Below are 18,744 nucleotides of genomic sequence, written 5' to 3'. Positions count from 1 at the left end.
AATTAACAACTGTTCCAGCTTGTACTGCTGTTTGTTGGAGAGAGTTCCAAATCTCTATCACCTTTGCGTGAAGAAGTTCTTCCGAACATCTCTCCTGAATAGTCTGGCCCTAATGTTTAGACTATGCCCTCTAGTTTTGGAATCACCAACCTGTGAAATTAGTTTATCTTTATCTACCGTCTTTTTCTGTTAATATCTTGAATACTTCGATCAGATCACCCTTTAACCTTCTCAATTCTCGTGAAAATAGACCTAATTTATGTAATCTCTCCTCGTAACTTAAACCCTGTAGTCCAGGTAGAATGTTTGCAAACCTGTGTTGCACTCCCTCCATGGCCACAATATACTTCCTAAGGTGTTGTGCTCAGAACTGCTCACAGTACTCCAAGTGGGATCTGACCAGGGTTTTGTACAGCTGCAGCATAACCTCTGTACATTTATACTCTAATCCTCTAGATATAAAGGCTAGCATTCCATTAGCCTTTTTGATTATTTTCTGCACTTGTTCATGGTATTTTAAGAATTTATACACCCCAAGTCTCTTTGGACAGCCACTGTACCTAATCACTTTCCATTTAGGTAGTACTCTGCTCTATCCTTTTTTGATCCAAAATAGGTAACCTCACACTTGCTGTGGGAGGAAACTGGAGTACCCGGAGGAAACCTACCCAGACATGGGGAGAACATGCAAACCCCACAGTCACCCAAGGCTGGAATGGAATCCGGTTTGTTGGTGCTGTGAGGAAGCAGTGCTAACCATTGTGGCATTATGCCACTGTGGACAAGGTAAGTACATGCACTTTTCCTCAATTGATTTACAAATCTTCTCTGGCATGAACCACAAAGTAACAATTGCAGTAGATTCCTGTTCAAAGCAATTGGGCGTCACAGTGGCACAGTGGTTAGCACTGCTCCCTCACAGCTCCAGGGGCCCGGGTTCTGTGGTGATATGCATCACAGTAGATACACAAGGGGTTAATGTAAGTACATGTAGACTAGATGGACACTAGAGGGAGCACCAGCGTCGTGACACACACACACTCAAACAATAGGTCAGTAAGATAGGACATGACCAATGGGCATTCACGATACACATAGAGGTTACACTACTACAGGGGGGAATTAAACCAACCCATATATAAAGGACACGGTGTGGTGAGATAACCACTGTAGTGATGTGTACTACAGTAGGGGGATGTATGCCTGTACCTGTAATACAGGTTCCTCCGGTCAGCCCCTGCCGGCTAGCTCCGCCCACAGGGAGGTTATGTATAAATGTATGAGAGCTGCTCAGACCCTTAGTCTACAGTTGCAGATGGAGGGACAACATCGTACAGCAATAAAGCCTCTATTGTACTCGTCTCTCGGCTTTGAGTATAATTGTTAGCGCCACAATTTATTGCTGTACAATTTCCCAGTCACCATGGACATCAGAGTCAAGCCTGACCGTCTGCAGCTGGATCCGCATTCGCCTCATGCCAGAAAAGACTTTGATCACTGGCTGGCAGTCTTCGAGGCCTACATCTCTTCAGCAGACCCTCCCCCGACGGAGGCTCAGAAAAAGCAACTCCTGTACTCCAGACTTAGCTCCAGCGTCTTTCCGCTCATTCGAGATGCGTCCGACTACACCGCAGCTATGGAACTGCTCAAGGAGAACTATGCACCATCAGCGAACACCCTGTTTGCGAGGCATCAACTTTCTACTCGCGTCCAGCAGCCGGGTGAGTCGATTGAGGACTTCTGGAGGGCCCTTGTACCTCTGGTACGTGACTGTGACTGCCGGGCCCTCACAGCCACGGAACAGTCTGATTTACTCATGCGCGATGCCTTCATTACAGGCATTGCATCGGACCCCATCCGGCAACGACTGCTGGAAGGGGTCGCCCCCTACCTCGCGGCCGCAAAGGCCCTGGCGCTCTCCATGACGGCCGCCTCCCGTAGTGCGCAAACTTACTCCGCTAGCCACTCGGCCCACCCGTCCTACCCCTCGTGGACCCCGCAAACGGCTCCCCAGGCCCATCCGTCCTATCCCTCGTGGACCCCGCAAACGGCCCCCCCCAGCAGCCGCCCCCGCGCACTATGCCTGCGCTGCCCGCCGCACCGCACCCCCTGGGGGTCCCCACTGTTACTTCTGCGGCCAACAGAAGCACGCTCGCCAACGCTGCCCGGCCCGCACAGCGACCTGCAAAGCTTGTGGCAAGAAAGGCCACTTTTCAGCGGTGTGTCAGTCCCGGACGGTCGCCGCTATCGCGCCGCCGGTCCCCACGCCTCAGCCGCTCCCTCAATGGGCCCCGCCGTCCGCTTCCCCCGACCCCACGTGCGATCAGTGGGCGCCGCCATCTTTTGCCGCCCCCGCCACGTGCGCCCCATGGGCGCCGCCATCTTCATCCACCACAGCCATGTGCGTTCCATGGGGGCCGCCATTTTGTTCCGACCCCATAACGTGCGCTCCATGGACGCCGCCATTTTACCCATAGGTACTGCGGATGCCGCCATCTCGTCTCCAGGGGCCGCCATCACGGGACACGGGTCGCTACCGCTCCTTGTCGGACTCATCTGACTCAACCGCCGACCAACCACTGCTCGCCTCCGTTACGCTCGACCAGTCCCGTCGGAACAACCTGGCACCCTCTTCCACATCGGTGCTGGTCAACGGCCATGTGACCTCCTGCCTCATCGACTCCGGGAGCACCGAGAGCTTCATCCACCCGGACACGGTAAGGCGCTATTCCCTTGCGGTCCATCCCGCCGACCGGCAGATCTCCCTTGCCTCCGGTTCCCACTCTGTCCCGATCCGGGGTTTCTGCCTGGTTAAACTCACTGTACAGGGCGTGGAATTCGACCGTTTCCGTCTGTACATTCTCCCCGACCTCTGCACTTCACTCTTACTAGGCCTGGATTTCCAGTGCAATCTCCAGAGCCTCACCCTCAAATTCGGTGGACCCCTACCTCCCCTCACCGTTTGCGGCCTCGCGACCCTCAAGGTCGAGCCCCCCTCCCTCTTTGCCAATCTGACTGTGGATTGCAAGCCCGTCGCCACCAGGAGCAGACGGTATAGCACCCAGGACAAGGCCTTCATCAGGTCCGAAGTCCAGCAGCTGCTTCGGGAGGGTATCATCGAGGCCAGCAACAGCCCTTGGAGAGCCCAGGTGGTAGTGGTTAAGACCGGGGAGAAGCACAGGATGGTCGTGGACTACAGCCAGACCATCAACCGGTACACGCAGCTCGACGCGTACCCCCTCCCCCGCATTTCTGAGATGGTCAATCAGATTGCACAGTACCGGGTCTTCTCTACTATTGACCTGAAATCCGCCTACCACCAGCTCCCCATCCGTAAATCGGACCGTCCCTACACTGCCTTCGAGGCAGACGGTCGTCTGTACCAATTTCTGAGGGTTCCCTTCGGCGTCACGAATGGGGTCTCGGTCTTTCAGCGAGAAATGGACCGAATCGTTGACCGGTACGGATTGCAGGCCACCTTCCCGTACCTCGACAATGTCACCATCTGTGGCCATGACCAGCAGGACCATGATGCCAACCTTTATAAATTCCTCCACACCGCATCTCTCCTTAATCTCACGTACAACAAGGAGAAATGCGTGTTCCGCACAGACCGCTTAGCCATCCTTGGCTATGTCGTCCAAAACGGACTACATGGGCCCGATCCCGACCGCATGCGCCCCCTCATGGAGCTCCCAATCCCCCACTGCCCCAAGGCCCTCAAACGCTGCCTTGGGTTTTTCTCTTATTACGCCCAGTGGGTCCCGCAATACGCAGACAAGGCCCGGCCACTTATCCAGTCCACATATTTTCCCCTCTCGGCCGAGGCACAACAGGCCTTCGCCTGCATTCGATCTGACATAGCCAGGGCGGGGATGCACGCCGTAGACGAGACTCTGCCTTTCCAAGTAGAGAGCGACGCTTCAGATGTCGCCCTTGCCGCCACGCTGAATCAGGCCGGCAGACCCGTGGCATTCTTTTCACGCACCCTCCACGCCTCCGAAATTCGACACTCCTCTGTTGAAAAGGAAGCCCAGGCAATCGTTGAAGCGGTGCGGCACTGGAGGCATTACCTGGCCGGCAGGAGATTCACTCTCCTCACTGACCAACGGTCAGTTGCCTTCATGGTCAACAACACGCAGCGGGGCAAGATCAAGAATGACAAAATCTTGCGGTGGAGAATCGAGCTCTCCACCTTTAACTACGAGATCTTGTATCGCCCCGGCAAGCTCAACGAGCCCCCAGACGCCCTCTCCCGAGGTACATGTGCCAGTGCACAAGTGAACCAGCTCTGTGCCTTGCACGACAGCCTTTGCCATCCAGGGGTCACTCGCTTGTACCATCTGATCAAAGCCCGCAATCTGCCCTACTCCGTCGAGGAAGTACGGACAGTCACCAGAGACTGCCAGATCTGTGCGGATTGCAAGCCGCACTTCTACCGGCCAGATCGCGCGCGCCTGGTGAAAGCATCCCGCCCCTTTGAACGCCTCAGCGTGGACTTCAAAGGGCCCCTTCCCTCCGCCGACCGCAACACCTACATCCTTAGTGCGGTCGATTAATTTTCTAGGTTCCCCTTTGCCATCCCATGCCCAGATATGACGTCTGCCACCGTCATCAAGGCCCTGGATTCCATTTTCGCCCTGTTCGGTTTCCCCGACTATATCCACAGTGACAGGGGATCCTCATTCATGAGCGATGAGCCGCGTAATTTCCTGCTCAGCAGAGGTATCGCCTCCAGCAGGACGACCAGATACAACCCCCGGGGAAACGGGCAGGTAGAGAGGGAGAACGGGACGGTATGGAGGGCCGTCCAGCTGGCCCTACGGTCCAGGAACCTCCCAGCTGCTCGCTGGCAGCAGGTCCTCCCTGACGCGCTCCATTCCATTCGGTCGCTACTGTGCACCGCAACTAACAGTACACCCCATGAACGTGTTTTTGCCTTCCCTAGGAAGTCCACATCCGGGCTGTCGCTCCCGACTTGGCTCACGACTCCAGGCCCAGTCCTTCTCCGTAGGCACGTCCAGCACCACAAGGCAGAACCCCTGGTGGACAAAGTACGCCTTCTCCACGCCAACCCTCAGTATGCCTACGTGGAGTTCCCCGACGGCCGCCAGGACACAGTCTCGCTCCGGGACCTGGCTCCCTCAGGTGCCGATCCCATGCCCACACCCCTTCCTGCGCCAACCCCAGCGCCACCCTATTCGTCCCCATCAGGTCCATCCCTCATCCCCCTGCCCACCCTGGAGGACACGGAAGATTTTGGCTTGCTCTCGGAGTCATCCCGCCAGCAGCCAGCACCAACACCGCCAACACCTGCACCATCGTTGCCATCACCCGCCTGTGCCGACATCACCACCACAGCTACGCCGATCACAGCGGAAAGTTCGACCACCGATTCGGCTCAACCTGTAACCTGCTAACCGGATGGACTCTTGATTTTCCTTGTTGGACCCTCTTGTAAATAGCATCCTTTGTATTAGAGTTACATGTCACCCCCGCCGGACTCATTTTTTACAGGGGGTGAATGTGGTGAGATAACCACTGTAGTTATGTGTACTGCAGTAGGGGGATGTATGCCTGTACCTGTAATACAGGTTCCTCCGGTCAGCCCCTGCCGGCTAGCTCCGCCCACAGGGAGCTTATGTATAAATGTATGAGAGCTGCTCAGACCCTTAGTCTACTGTTGCAGATGGAGGGACAACATCGTACAGCAATAAAGCCTCTATTGTACTCGTCTCTCGGCTTTGAGTATAATTGTTAGCACCACACACAGCACACATGATCTTCCTCTTTCCACTGGAGGCACTCAGTGAGTACAGACACAAGGTTGATTCAGCACGTTATATCCACCACGTGGATTGTAGCAGACTGGTTCGTCAGTCTGAGTAGGTATAGAAGGATTTACAGTAGTGGCGAATCCGAGTAGAAGAATTGTAAATAGTTTAATAAACGTGATGAAGTTATCTTCACATCTGAACCTTCCTTTGTCAGAGTGAACATCAAGGAAACAGCTTATGCTACGCCAAGAGCATAACAAGACAGGTTCAATTCCAGCCTTGGGTGACTGTGTGGAGTTTGAACTTTCTCCCCGTGTCTGTGTGGGTTTCCTCCGGATGCTCCAGTTTCCTCACACAGCCCAAAGATTTGAGGTTAGGAGGATTGGCCATGATAAAAATTTCCCCTGAGTGTCCAGGGATGTGCAGGTTAGGTGGGGGTACAGGGATATGGCTGGAGAAGTGGGCCTACATATGGTGCTCTTTTAGAGGGTCAGTGCAGAATTGATGGGCCGAATGGCCTCCTTCTGCTCTGTATGGATTCTATGGTTCTAATTGGGGTTTAGAGATCCAGCAGCAAATATAGGCAAAGATCTGGCACATAGTCACATGGTCAAACGACCATGGCCACCTGCATTACGTAAAGGGCTCTACTCAATGGCCTGGCTTCAGCTATATAAGAATTGATTTATTCAGCTGCTTTAACTGCTGCACAGGTGGATACAGGGGCAGTGGCAGTCAAAAAAAGAGAGAGGGAGAGTAAAGCAGTGACAGAACGGAATGAGGAGAAAGAGATAGAGAATGAGAGACACAGGAACAGAGACACAGTAATAGAGAGCAACATTTAGAGACCGAGGAGAGAGATAGTTTGAAGAAGAAAGGAACGGAGAACAAGAGACTGTGACACACAGAAAGGACAAGGACAGAGACAGGGCAAAGAATGAGACGGACAGCAGCTGAAAGGCAGCAATAGAGAGTAAGAAAAGGAAATGGACAGAGAAAGAGACAGTGACAAAACAGGAGAAAAGTCAGAGCATGCACAGTCTGGGAACAACTACAGAATAATTAACAGAATCAGCGAAAATGTGATGTAGAAACAGGAGTAGGTTGTTTGGCTCCTTGTGCCTGTTCCCCAATTGGATTAGATCATGCTTCATCTATACCTCAGGCTTTTTTACCTTTTTTTTTCACCAAGTATGTCATTAAGCCCTTACCCAAGAAAAAGCTGTTGAACTCAGCTTTAAATAAAAATGAAAGAATCATCAGTATCTACATCCTTCTGGGAGGAAAGTTCCAGATCTCCTTTCACAAGTGCTCCTTGGTTTCACTTCTGAATGGTCCAGTTCTAAATTTGAGGTTTTGACTGCTTCTTCTGCTTCTCAGTATCTAACCTAATGAATTTTATTATCATCTTTAACAGTTCTGAGAGGTCATTCCTCAAGCCAGAGGAGGCCTTGTAACACAGTGAGAGTGCCCCTACCTCTGGACCAGAGGCTCCGTGTTCAAGTTCAACATCAGGATTTGTTGACCACGGAAGGAGCGGTCATAACGTGGTTCAAAGGGATGATAATCAGGTTGGGGAGTCCTTCCACTTCTTTCCCAAAGAGAAAACAATGTGCGTGGATGAAGATATGCTTAAAGAAAATTATCAAGCTTCTAAACTCAAGGGACTATAAAGTAATTTAATGCAACCTGACCGTATGATTTGACCCTTTAAATTATGGGCCAGGATTTTTAGTATGGTGGGGTCTCCCTTCCAGCCATTCAAAGAGTTGGTGGCGAACACATCAACAACATTTGTGCCTGGCCCACAGCCACTTAACGCTCCAATAAGTGTTAATCGGCTCAAGCCAGGCTTCAACAATCATGCCATGGTATGAACATTGTTTGTTTTGGGGTTTCGCACCACGAATGAACTCCTCTCATCAGCCTTAAAATTGAAGCTGGGCAGGATATGACACTTAAGCTGTCAATAATTGGCTGCTTAAGTATCTCACTTGAGGCAAGGGGAGGGGGGCAACCCAGGCCTCACCAGTTCAAGTATGAAATTGCAGAGAGGCTGGGGCGTGCAGAAGCCTAGTGGTGAGGCCTTCTGCGAACTCTTACGATCTACCTGTGCCTACAAATCTGCCTTCCGGGAAAGTAAAATTCTGCTCATGGTGAATGCGAGCTGCTGCCCCTCCAAAGCCAATGTCTCTCTCCTGAAGTGTGGCTGCCCAGAATCCATCCTATTTTCCTATCAATGTTCTTTATCATCTTTTCTCCAAGAACCATCCCTTGGACATCATTCCATCTCTTTGGATATCTAATTGTGAAGCCCAATGGGATATGAATAATTAAAGTTTTGAGGGGTTTTGATGGAGTTAATAAGGAGAAACTGTTTCTGTTATGAGGAGAGGCTGGGCCTGTACTCCATGGAGATTAGAAGAATGAGAAGCAACCTTACTGAGACACATTGGATTCTCAGGGGGCTTGACACGGTAGATGCTGAGAGATTGATTCTTCTTGTGGAAGAGTTTAGGCCCAGGGGGCATAATGTCAGAGTCAGGGGTCACCCATTTAAGACAGAGATGAGGAGAATTTCTCCCCTCAGAGGATAGTGAATTTGTGGAATTCTTTACCGCAGAGAGCTGTAGACGCTGGGTTGTTCAGTATGTTCAAGGCTGAGATAGACAGATTTTTAATCAGTAAGGGAATCAAGGATCATGGGGATAAGATGGGAAAGTGTTGAGGATTATCAGATCAGATTAGTCATGATCCCATTGAATTGTGGCGAAGATGTGGTGGGCCGAATGGCCTATTTCTGCTCCTACGTCTTATGGTCTTATTATGATCTCAGAACATTAGTAAGCAGAGCATTCTGTTACACTCCTATGGGTGACTGCTGACATGTAGCAAGAAATCCAAAAACCCAGTAATCAATCAACAGAAGTATGCCACAAAACTTCATGTTTTGAAATGCAAAATAAGCTTTATTGCATATGAGAAGTATTGAACAAAGAATGCTCGATCATCATAATACCACAGCGTACAAAGACTGAAACTATAAACTCAGTTCTATATTTTGCTTCCCCCAGAGGTTCTTTATCTTATGAATTCTTGAAGGTACATTCACCTTTCCTTGGGTAAAAGCAAAACATATGCCACAGCCCTCCAGAACTTATGTTAATTCTCCTTAGTATTGTTGCTATTCTTCAAGAGACAAATTTCAATGTATCACGCTTCGGGACATACTTTCCTGCAGTGTATGAGATAGACAACCTTGCGTTTGATTTTTGGCCATGATCTAATGACTGTGGACTGTTTAATTTAACCATGGGCTTCACCGCCAGCCTGCTTAAGGATCTTAAATCAGGTAGATCTCCTGGTTCTTATTGGCCATCTTTGCTCCAGCAGATTCTGTACAGCTGCTGGTCCCACAGTGGATTTCAGTGGCAGATGCTTTGTCCCTACCTATTCCAAGCTGATAGACTGCAGTCTGATTCTGCCACAAGACCCTATGAGGACCACTGTAGATTTCTCCTACCAGCTGCAAGCTAGAGAAAATCTTCCAGATGCGTTTTCGTCATGAACAAGGAACAGATTTTGAGACAACACCTATTCCTCGTGGTGAACAATAGGTTCATCCTCTCTCTGTTTAAATGTGGGGCTGATTAACGTACATTTCCTTTGGCTCTCCCCACTCAGTCAGTTGTAGCCGACATAAGACCAAATCTGCAACTGTCTTGGTTTGTTCCCAAACTAAATTGCCTGCTTCTGTCAGCAAAAATAGGCACATTAATTAAAAGAAACAGTCTGTCCGAGGTTCCACCTTGATTTGCTATCAACTCTGACCTTGGAAGATGAGCGCCAGTTAACTTTTAACAGTCAGAAACTGCAAGTTTGCTTGAATTGAATTGACTTCAGGATTGTTTATCAATTTCTCAATCAGATGACCCCATTCTATGCTTTTCAAACTTTAATACCTACATCAAAACGTTACATTTTAAAACATGTAAACATGAACTAGATTTTCGCAGTAATACAGGTTTAAAGTAATGTGCTGAAGAACAACATGGAAAATCACTCAGTCACATTATTCCTTTTTTCATTTATTTGTATCACTGTCTTATGGTATCCACCGTAAGAAGTCTTACAAAACCAGGTTAAAGTCAAACAGTTTTGTTTCAAATCACTAACTTTCAGAGCACTGCTCCTTCCTCAGGTGAATGAAGAGGTAGGTTCCAGAAACATATATTTAGCAAAGTCAAAGATGCAAGACGATGCTTTGAATGCGAGCATTTGCAGGTAATTAAGTCTTTACAGAGCCAGAGAGAGCGGTAACCCCAGGTTAAAGAGGTGTAAATTGTCTCAAGCCAGGACAGTTGGTAGGATTTAGCAAGCCCAGGCCAGATTGTGGGGTGAATGTAATATGACATGAATCCAAGGTCCCGTTTGAGGCCGTACTCATGTGTGAAGAACTTGGCTATAAGTTTCTGCTCGGCGATTCTGCACATCCTGAAGGTTGCCTTGGGGAACACTTACCCAAACATCAGAGGCTGAATGCCCTTGACTGCTGAAGTGTTCCCCAACCGGAAGGGAACATTCCTACCCGGCGATTGTCGTGCGATGTCCGTTCATCCGTTGTCGCAGTGCTGCATTGTCTTGCCTATGTACCACGCTTCGTGACATACTTTCCTGCAGCGTATGAGGTAGACAACTTTGGCCGAGTCGCACGAATATGTATCGTGTACCTGGTGGGTGGTGTTCTCGTGTGTAATGGTGGTATCCATGTCGATGATCTGGCACGTCTTGCAGAGATTGCCATGGCAGGGTTGTGTGGTGTCATGCTCGCTGTTCTGAAGGCTGGGTAGTTTGCTGCGAACAATGGTTTGTTTGACGTTGCATGGTTGTTTGAAGGCAAGTAGGGGGTGTGGCGATGACCTTGACAAGATGTTCATCTTCATCGATGACGTGTTGGAGGCTGTGAAGAAGATGTCGTAGTTTCTCCGCTCCAGGGAAGTACTGGACGGCGAAGAGTACTCTGTTGGTTGTGTCCCGTGTTTGTCTTCTGAGGAGGTCGGTGCGGCATTTTGCTGTGGCGCGTTGGAACTGTTGATCGATGAGCCGAGCGCCATATCCCGTTCGTATGAGGGCATCTTTCAGCAGCTGTAGATGCCTGTTACGCTCCTCCTCACCTGAGCATATCCTGTATATATGGTGTGCTTGCCCATAGGGGATGGCTTCTTTAATGTGTTTAGGGTGGATGCTGGAGAAGTGGAGCATCGTGCGGTTATCCGTGGGCTTGCGGTAAAGCAAAATGCTGAGGTGCCCATCCTTTATGGAGATGAGTGTGTCCAGGATTGCAACCGATTTTGGAAAGTAGTCCATGGTGAGTCTGATGATGGGATGGAACTTATTGATGTAATTATGTAGTTGTTTAAGTGATTCTTCGCCGTGTCCCAGTCTCAGATGGGAATGGCCGAGGTGCTGCAGAGTATGGCCCACTCACTGACGAGCATCGCTGAGGGCGTTGACACAATGGTGAGGACCATGGGGAACCGCCAAGGCTGGCAGAGCCAGATAATGCAGGGGCAGCCGAGGCTCGAACCAGCTGCCCCTCCGACCCAAGATGAACCCCAGGGCCCTATGGGCACCAAGTGGGAGAAGTGGGCACTGAATGTCAACCCGGACCTATTCCATGGAGTGGCGACAGTGGCCACCAACTCCTCTGAGTTCCACCCCTCTGATGAGGCTGTGTCTCAAAGTCAGCACACAAGACAGGGCGGCACGGCTGTGCATGAACTGCCGACAAGCGAGCCGGGGACCTCCGGCCCCAGAGCCCCCAGAGGACACCGCCAGAGTCATTAAAGGTCACAGGATGAGGCAAGCAACTGGCTGCCTCCACCTCTGATGTGCATCCTGGGGAGACACCTAGATGTAGAGGTAGAGCTAGGAAGGCCAAGCACATTGAGGATCACTGAAGGCACCGGAAGAGGGGAGGCAGGGGGGGGGGGGGGGGGGGGGGTGGGCACCATTGGGAGGGTGGGGACGTATTACACTATAACACATTATGAAGCCTCTGTCACTTTCTTTCGCAATGTGGGCTGATCTCCGATCCCTTGGCCCATCTCTCTAGGCAACTCCCCTTCCCCATGGTATCCACCCACCTTCCAGCAGTGAACATATCCCCCGGGCTGTGTCCCACCCCCTGCGTATTCGGATGTTGGCTGTTGCATGTGGTGTTGCTATTTGCAGTGTTCAGGCAGAGTGTCCAGGCATAAAGGTGTGATTGGGATGCTAGGTAATGTCTCTGACATGCTACATGGCCCACCCACAGGGATCCACTTGGGATGTGTGAAGTGCTCACTTAACCATGATTGCCAATTCCCCATTAGCAATAGCCTTCAGCCGCAAGGCAAAGATGGTTACTCACCCCCTCGACCCACAGAAGTTCTTCCGCCAGGTTCATGTTTTTCAAAAGGAGTACTAATCGGCGCCAGCGTGACCACTGGCTGGAGAGGCCGCTGAATGACAGAAGGCCATTGGATATGGGGTGGCTCTCGTTAATTGTTTAGAATTACGGCAGCACGGTGGCACAGTGGTTAGCATTGTTGTCTCATGGCGCCGAGGTTCCAGGTTCGATCCCAGCTCTGGGTCTGTATAGAGTTCCACATTCTCCCTGTTTTGCATGGGTTTTGACCCACAACCCAAAGATGTGCATGCTGGGTGGATTGGCCACGCTAAGTTGCCCTTAATTAGAAAAATGATTGGGTACTCCAAGTGCAAATAAAAAAGAAAAAGATTGTGTGGAATTAAGTGGTGCTAATTGATTTCTCGCCACGCTATGGCGAGATCCCGATTTCGCCAAGAGGAGTGGGCCGGTTGCATCGCAAACTGTTTGGTGCCTGGCACGATTCTTGTTTTTGGACTCTCCCGCTATTCATTGGCCTCGTATCACTTGAGCGGCCTAAGTTGACAGCGGAGCAGAATTCGTGGACTTCCACGACAGCAAAACTGGTGCCGCACCCGGATGTTGTGGGGATAGGCGTATGACATTGTACTTTGGCCGGGGAAGGAGGTCGTCAGTACTGCCATTTGCCAGACCTGGGCACAGGCGGCAGAGGTGGTCAGTGCCACCGATAACACCATCTGGACCGGACAGCGGTGCCACTATAAACTGCATGATCTCCTCAGGGCAGTCAGGATGAGTTGGCAACACTGTGCCCCGGCACCAACCTTCGGCCCACACACTCGTAACCCTACCCCCGCCCCAACCTGAGGGCGGTCGAACCCCCACTCTGCACTAGTTGCTGGCACACATACAAGCTTCCATGTCCGGGTGCCTTAGCCACTGAGGCTACCAGCTGCCCACACCCTGGCTGCATGCGTCGGACTGCCTAACACTTGTTTTCTGTTTGCCCCCACTCGAGGAGAAGGCTGTTCACAATCATCAGGACAGGAGAAGATTGGAGGGGGACCGCCGCATCTGCGGTCCCTCACCATGATAGAACAGAGGGCCCTGGACGTATTGTTGGCACAGAGGAAAGGGAGGTTGCCGGGGGTGAGATGCGGTTCCCGTGACAGGTGTGTCAACTCCTCCCTAACACCACCCTCCCGCCACCCTCACCCCCACCCCCACTCAACCCTCACCTCTACACCACCCCATCCTCAACCCATCCTCACTCTGACCACCCGTGCTCCCCCCCCCAACCAGCCCGCAGTCCAACCATGCGTCTTGTCTTGTGTCGTGCAGGACCTACTGGAGATAGGGCGGGCCCATCCGATGTCCCTGCTCCCACTGTCACAGCCGGAGCCCCCTCATTAGCCAAGCAGCGCGACTGAGAGCAGCTTGGATGCCTGCCCTCCACCTGAGACACCAGCCCTCCCTGAGACATCAGCCTTCCACCTGAGACACCAGCCCTCCCTGAGACATCAGCCCTCCACCTGAGACACCAGCCCTCCCTGAGACATCAGCCCTCCACCTAAGACACCAGCCCTCCACCTGAGACACCAGCCCTCCACCTGAGACACCAGCCCTCCCTGAGACATCAGCCCTCCACCTAAGACACCAGCCCTCCACCTCAGACACCAGCCCTCCACCTGAGACACCAGCCCTCCAACTCAGACACCAGCCCTCCACCTCAGACACCTTCCCTCCAACAGACACCAGCCCTCCCACTCAGACACCAGCCCTCCACAGACACCAGCCCTCCACCTCAGACACCAGTCCTCCACCTCAGACACCAGCCCTCCACCTCACACACCAGCCCTCCACCTGAGACACCAGCCCTCCAGCTGAGACGCCAGCCCTCCACCTCACACACCAGCCCTCCACCTCAAACAGCAGCCCTCCAGCTGAGACAGCAGCCCTCCACCTCAAACAGCAGCCCTCCAGCTGAGACAGCAGCCCTCCAGCTGAGACACCAGCCCTCCACCTGAGACACCAGCCCTCCACCTGAGACACCAGCCCTCCAACTCAGACACCAGCCCTCCAACTCAGACACCAGCCCTCCAACTCAGACACCAGCCCTCCAACTCAGACACCAGCCCTCCACCTGAGACACCAGCCCTCCACCTCACACACCAGCCCTCCAGCTGAGACACCAGCCCTCCACCTGAGACACCAGCCCTCCACCTGAGACACCAGCCCCACAGCTCAGACACCAGCCCTCCACCTGAGACACCACCCCTCCACCTCAGACGCCAGCCCCACAGCTCAGACACCAGCCCTCCACCTCAGACACCAGCCCTCCACCTCAGACGCCAGCCCCACAGCTCAGACACCAGCCCTCCACCTCAGACACCAGCCCTCCACCTCAGACACCAGCCCTCCACCTCAGACACCAGCCCTCCCTGAGACATCAGCCCTCCACCTAAGACACCAGCCCTCCACCTGAGACACCAGCCCTCCAGCTGAGACACCAGCCCTCCACCTCAGACACCAGCCCTCCACCTCAGACACCAGCTCTCCACCTCAGACACCAGCCCTCCACCTCAGACACCAGCCCTCCACCTGAGACACCAGCCCTCCAGCTGAGACACCAGCCCTCCACCTGAGACACCAGCGCTCCACCTCAGACACCAGCCCTCCACCTGAGACACCAGCCCTCCAACTCAGACACCAGCCCTCCACCTCAGACACCTTCCCTCCAACAGACACCAGCCCTCCCACTCAGACACCAGCCCTCCACAGACACCAGCCCTCCACCTCAGACACCAGTCCTCCACCTCAGACACCAGCCCTCCACCTCACACACCAGCCCTCCACCTGAGACACCAGCCCTCCAGCTGAGACGCCAGCCCTCCACCTCACACACCAGCCCTCCACCTCAAACAGCAGCCCTCCAGCTGAGACAGCAGCCCTCCACCTCAAACAGCAGCCCTCCAGCTGAGACAGCAGCCCTCCAGCTGAGACACCAGCCCTCCACCTGAGACACCAGCCCTCCACCTGAGACACCAGCCCTCCAACTCAGACACCAGCCCTCCAACTCAGACACCAGCCCTCCAACTCAGACACCAGCCCTCCAACTCAGACACCAGCCCTTCACCTGAGACACCAGCCCTCCACCTCACACACCAGCCCTCCACCTGAGACACCAGCCCTCCACCTGAGACACCAGCCCTCCACCTCAGACGCCAGCCCCACAGCTCAGACACCAGCCCTCCACCTCAGACACCAGCCCTCCACCTCAGACGCCAGCCCCACAGCTCAGATGCCAGCCCTCCAGCTGAGACACCAGCCCTCCAGCTGAGACACCAGCCCTCCACCTGAGACACCAGCCCTCCACCTGAGACACCAGCCCTCCAACTCAGACACCAGCCCTCCAACTCAGACACCAGCCCTCCAACTCAGACACCAGCCCTCCAACTCAGACACCAGCCCTCCACCTGAGACACCAGCCCTCCACCTCACACACCAGCCCTCCACCTGAGACACCAGCCCTCCACCTGAGACACCAGCCCTCCACCTCAGACGCCAGCCCCACAGCTCAGGCACCAGCACTCCACCTCAGACACCAGCCCTCCACCTCAGACGCCAGCCCCACAGCTCAGATGCCAGCCCTCCAGCTGAGACACCAGCCCTCCACCTCAGACACCAGCCCTCCCTGAGACCGTGTCGCGTCTTTTCGTCCGACGTCACTTCGTCCAACGACACTTCGTCCACGTCTTTTGGTCCAACGTCTTTTTGTCCGCCCGTCTTTTGGTCCAACGTCACTTCGTCCAATTATCCAATTACAAATTAACTCCGTATAAAACCATTTAATTGATAAAATGCAAGTACAATACAGCAAGTGAATTTAATTGCTAAAATGCAAGTAATTGATAAAATGCAAGTAAAATGCAAGTTGAAAAATGCAGTTAAAAAGTTAAAAAATCTAAAAATGCAGTTTAAAAATCTAAAAGTTTACTAATTACTTAAAATTCCCGAAATTACATAAAATTGATGTAAATTGTAAATTCCCGAAATTCCCTAAAAGTTAGATTTCCAGAACTGTACCCGAGAGAGAATAATGGGGAGAGGACAAGATGATTTGATATTCTACAATTCCGACAGACACAGATATAAGTGGGAGTCTAATTGGATTTAGACAATGAGTGCAGTTCTGAAAGAAGCAGGTTTAAACTCGATTTTCGTCGAGTGATTAAAACCTCTGGTTGGCAGTGGGTTCTGACATTACAGGTCTGAAATGATCAAATATTCCATCAGATACAATGGCTCTCATCACGCTGGAGCATACATGGGTGAATATCCTGCAATAATGTCCAATATCCAATATCCAATATCCAATTAATAATGTCTGGAGATCAAGCAGCACAAATGCAGAACTCAACCTCAAGAGGCGAAATAGGTGGAGAGGATCCTTGAGCAGTAACATTGAAAAACTAAATTAAACTATTTGTAATTGGATAATTGGACGAAGTGACGTTGGACCAAAAGACGGGCGGACAAAAAGACGTTGGACCAAAAGACGTGGACGAAGTGTCGGTGGACGAAATGACGTCGGACGAAAAGACATAGCACCCCCTGAGACACCAGCCCTCCACCTCAGACACCAGCCCTCCACCTCACACACCAGCCCTCCACCTCACACACCAGCCCTCCAACTCAGACACCAGCCCTCCACCTCAGACACCAGCCCTCCACCTGAGACACCAGCCCTCCACCTCAGACGCCAGCTCCACAGCTCAGACACCAGCCCTCCACCTCACACACCAGCCCTCCACCTGAGACACCAGCCCTCCACCTGAGACACCAGCCCTCCACCTGAGACACCAGCCCTCTACCTGAGACACCAGCCCTCCACCTCACACACCAGCCCTCCACCTCACACACCAGCCCTCCACCTGAGACACCAGCCCTCCACCTCACACACCAGCCCTCCACCTGAGACACCAGCCCTCCACCTGAGACACCAGCCCTCCACCTGAGACACCAGCCCTCCACCTCAAACAGCAGCCCTCCAGCTGAGACACCAGCCCTCCACCTCAGACACCAGCCCTCCCACTCAGACACCAGCCCTCCAACTCAGACACCAGCCCTCCCACTCAGACACCAGCCCTCCAACTCCGACACCAGCCCTCCAACTGAGACACTAGTCCTCCACCTCAGACAGCAGCCCTCCACCTGAGACACCAGCCTTCCACATCAGACGCCAGCCCTCCACCTGAGACGCCAGCCCTCCACCTGAGACGCCAGCCCTCCACCTGAGACACCAGCCCTCCACCTCAGACACCAGCTCTCCACCTGAGACACCAGCCCTCCACCTCAGACACCAGCCCTCCAACTCAGACACCAGCCCTCCACCTCAGACACCTTCCCTCCACCTCAGATGCCAGCCCTCCACCTCACACACCAGTCCACCTCACACACCAGCCCTCCACCTCACACACCAGCCCTCCACCTGAGACACCAGCCCTCCACCTCAGACACCAGCCCTCCAACTCAGACACCAGCCCTCCACCTCAGACACCAGCCCTCCACCTCAGACACCAGCCCTCCACCTCAGACACCAGCCCTCCACCTGAGACGCAAGACACCCCAGACCTCGAGTCTGTGGATGACACAGATTTCCTGTCACAGCTGTCTCCAACACCTCCACCATCCCAGAGACAATCACCTCGGTTGGGCATGTTAGTGAAGAGGCTTCTGGAACATTCTGGTGTGCACCACACTGCTGATCCGGTACAGCAGCTGGTGGTAAGAACACCTAAGGGGTGGATGATTGGACGGCCAGGCGACCTCAGTGACTAGCTGCCGTCCAGAGGGGTTTGGGCTTCTGGAAATCCTATTGGTCATGAAGATGTGGTTGCAGAGTCAGGGGCAACATGAGGGTGTGTTGTTGAGCATCCAGCACCTGCAGGTGCAGTTGGAAGGGTCCAAATGCATGCAGCAGCAGGAGGCGGTGCTGACCTTGCGTACAATCCAGGTCAACACCACACGGGTGGCGTCTGCACTGGAGGCATTGGGGCCGACATTTCTGGCTGTGCATCAGCATGTCCAAGGCCTGGGGCATTCTGTGCAGATGCTGGCCAAGGCCCAGGTCAGAGGTGCCATCTCACAGGCAGCCATGTGCCAGAGCCACCTGGAAATCGCAGCATTGCTCCTGAGCGTGGCCCAGTCACTGCAGGCCATGGCTGGGAATATCGGCGGCATTGCCCAGCTGCTGGCCGAAGTGGCGCGGAGGAAGGTGGCTGATTCCTAGAGGGAGATGGTGCAGTTACTGGCTGATGTGACACATACCCGGAAGGTGGTGGCACAGTCAAAGGGTGATGTGGCACAGTCCCAGACAAAAATGGTCCACTCTCTGTGCTCCATAGCGGGGAGCATGCAGACGCTGGTTGAGACCAGAGTGGGCATCCAGGACTGGCAGCGCCAGATGGTGAGGGAACCTCAAGGGTTAACTCCGCTCACACCCCCGTCCCAAGGAGTAGCCTAGTGGCCATCGGGCACCCTGAGGGAGAAGGAAATGATGGAGCTTGTGCTGGT

Source organism: Scyliorhinus canicula, chromosome 13 (genome assembly GCF_902713615.1).
Source record: "Scyliorhinus canicula chromosome 13, sScyCan1.1, whole genome shotgun sequence".
Lineage (NCBI taxonomy): Eukaryota > Metazoa > Chordata > Chondrichthyes > Carcharhiniformes > Scyliorhinidae > Scyliorhinus > Scyliorhinus canicula.
This window is presented reverse-complemented; position numbering follows the sequence as displayed.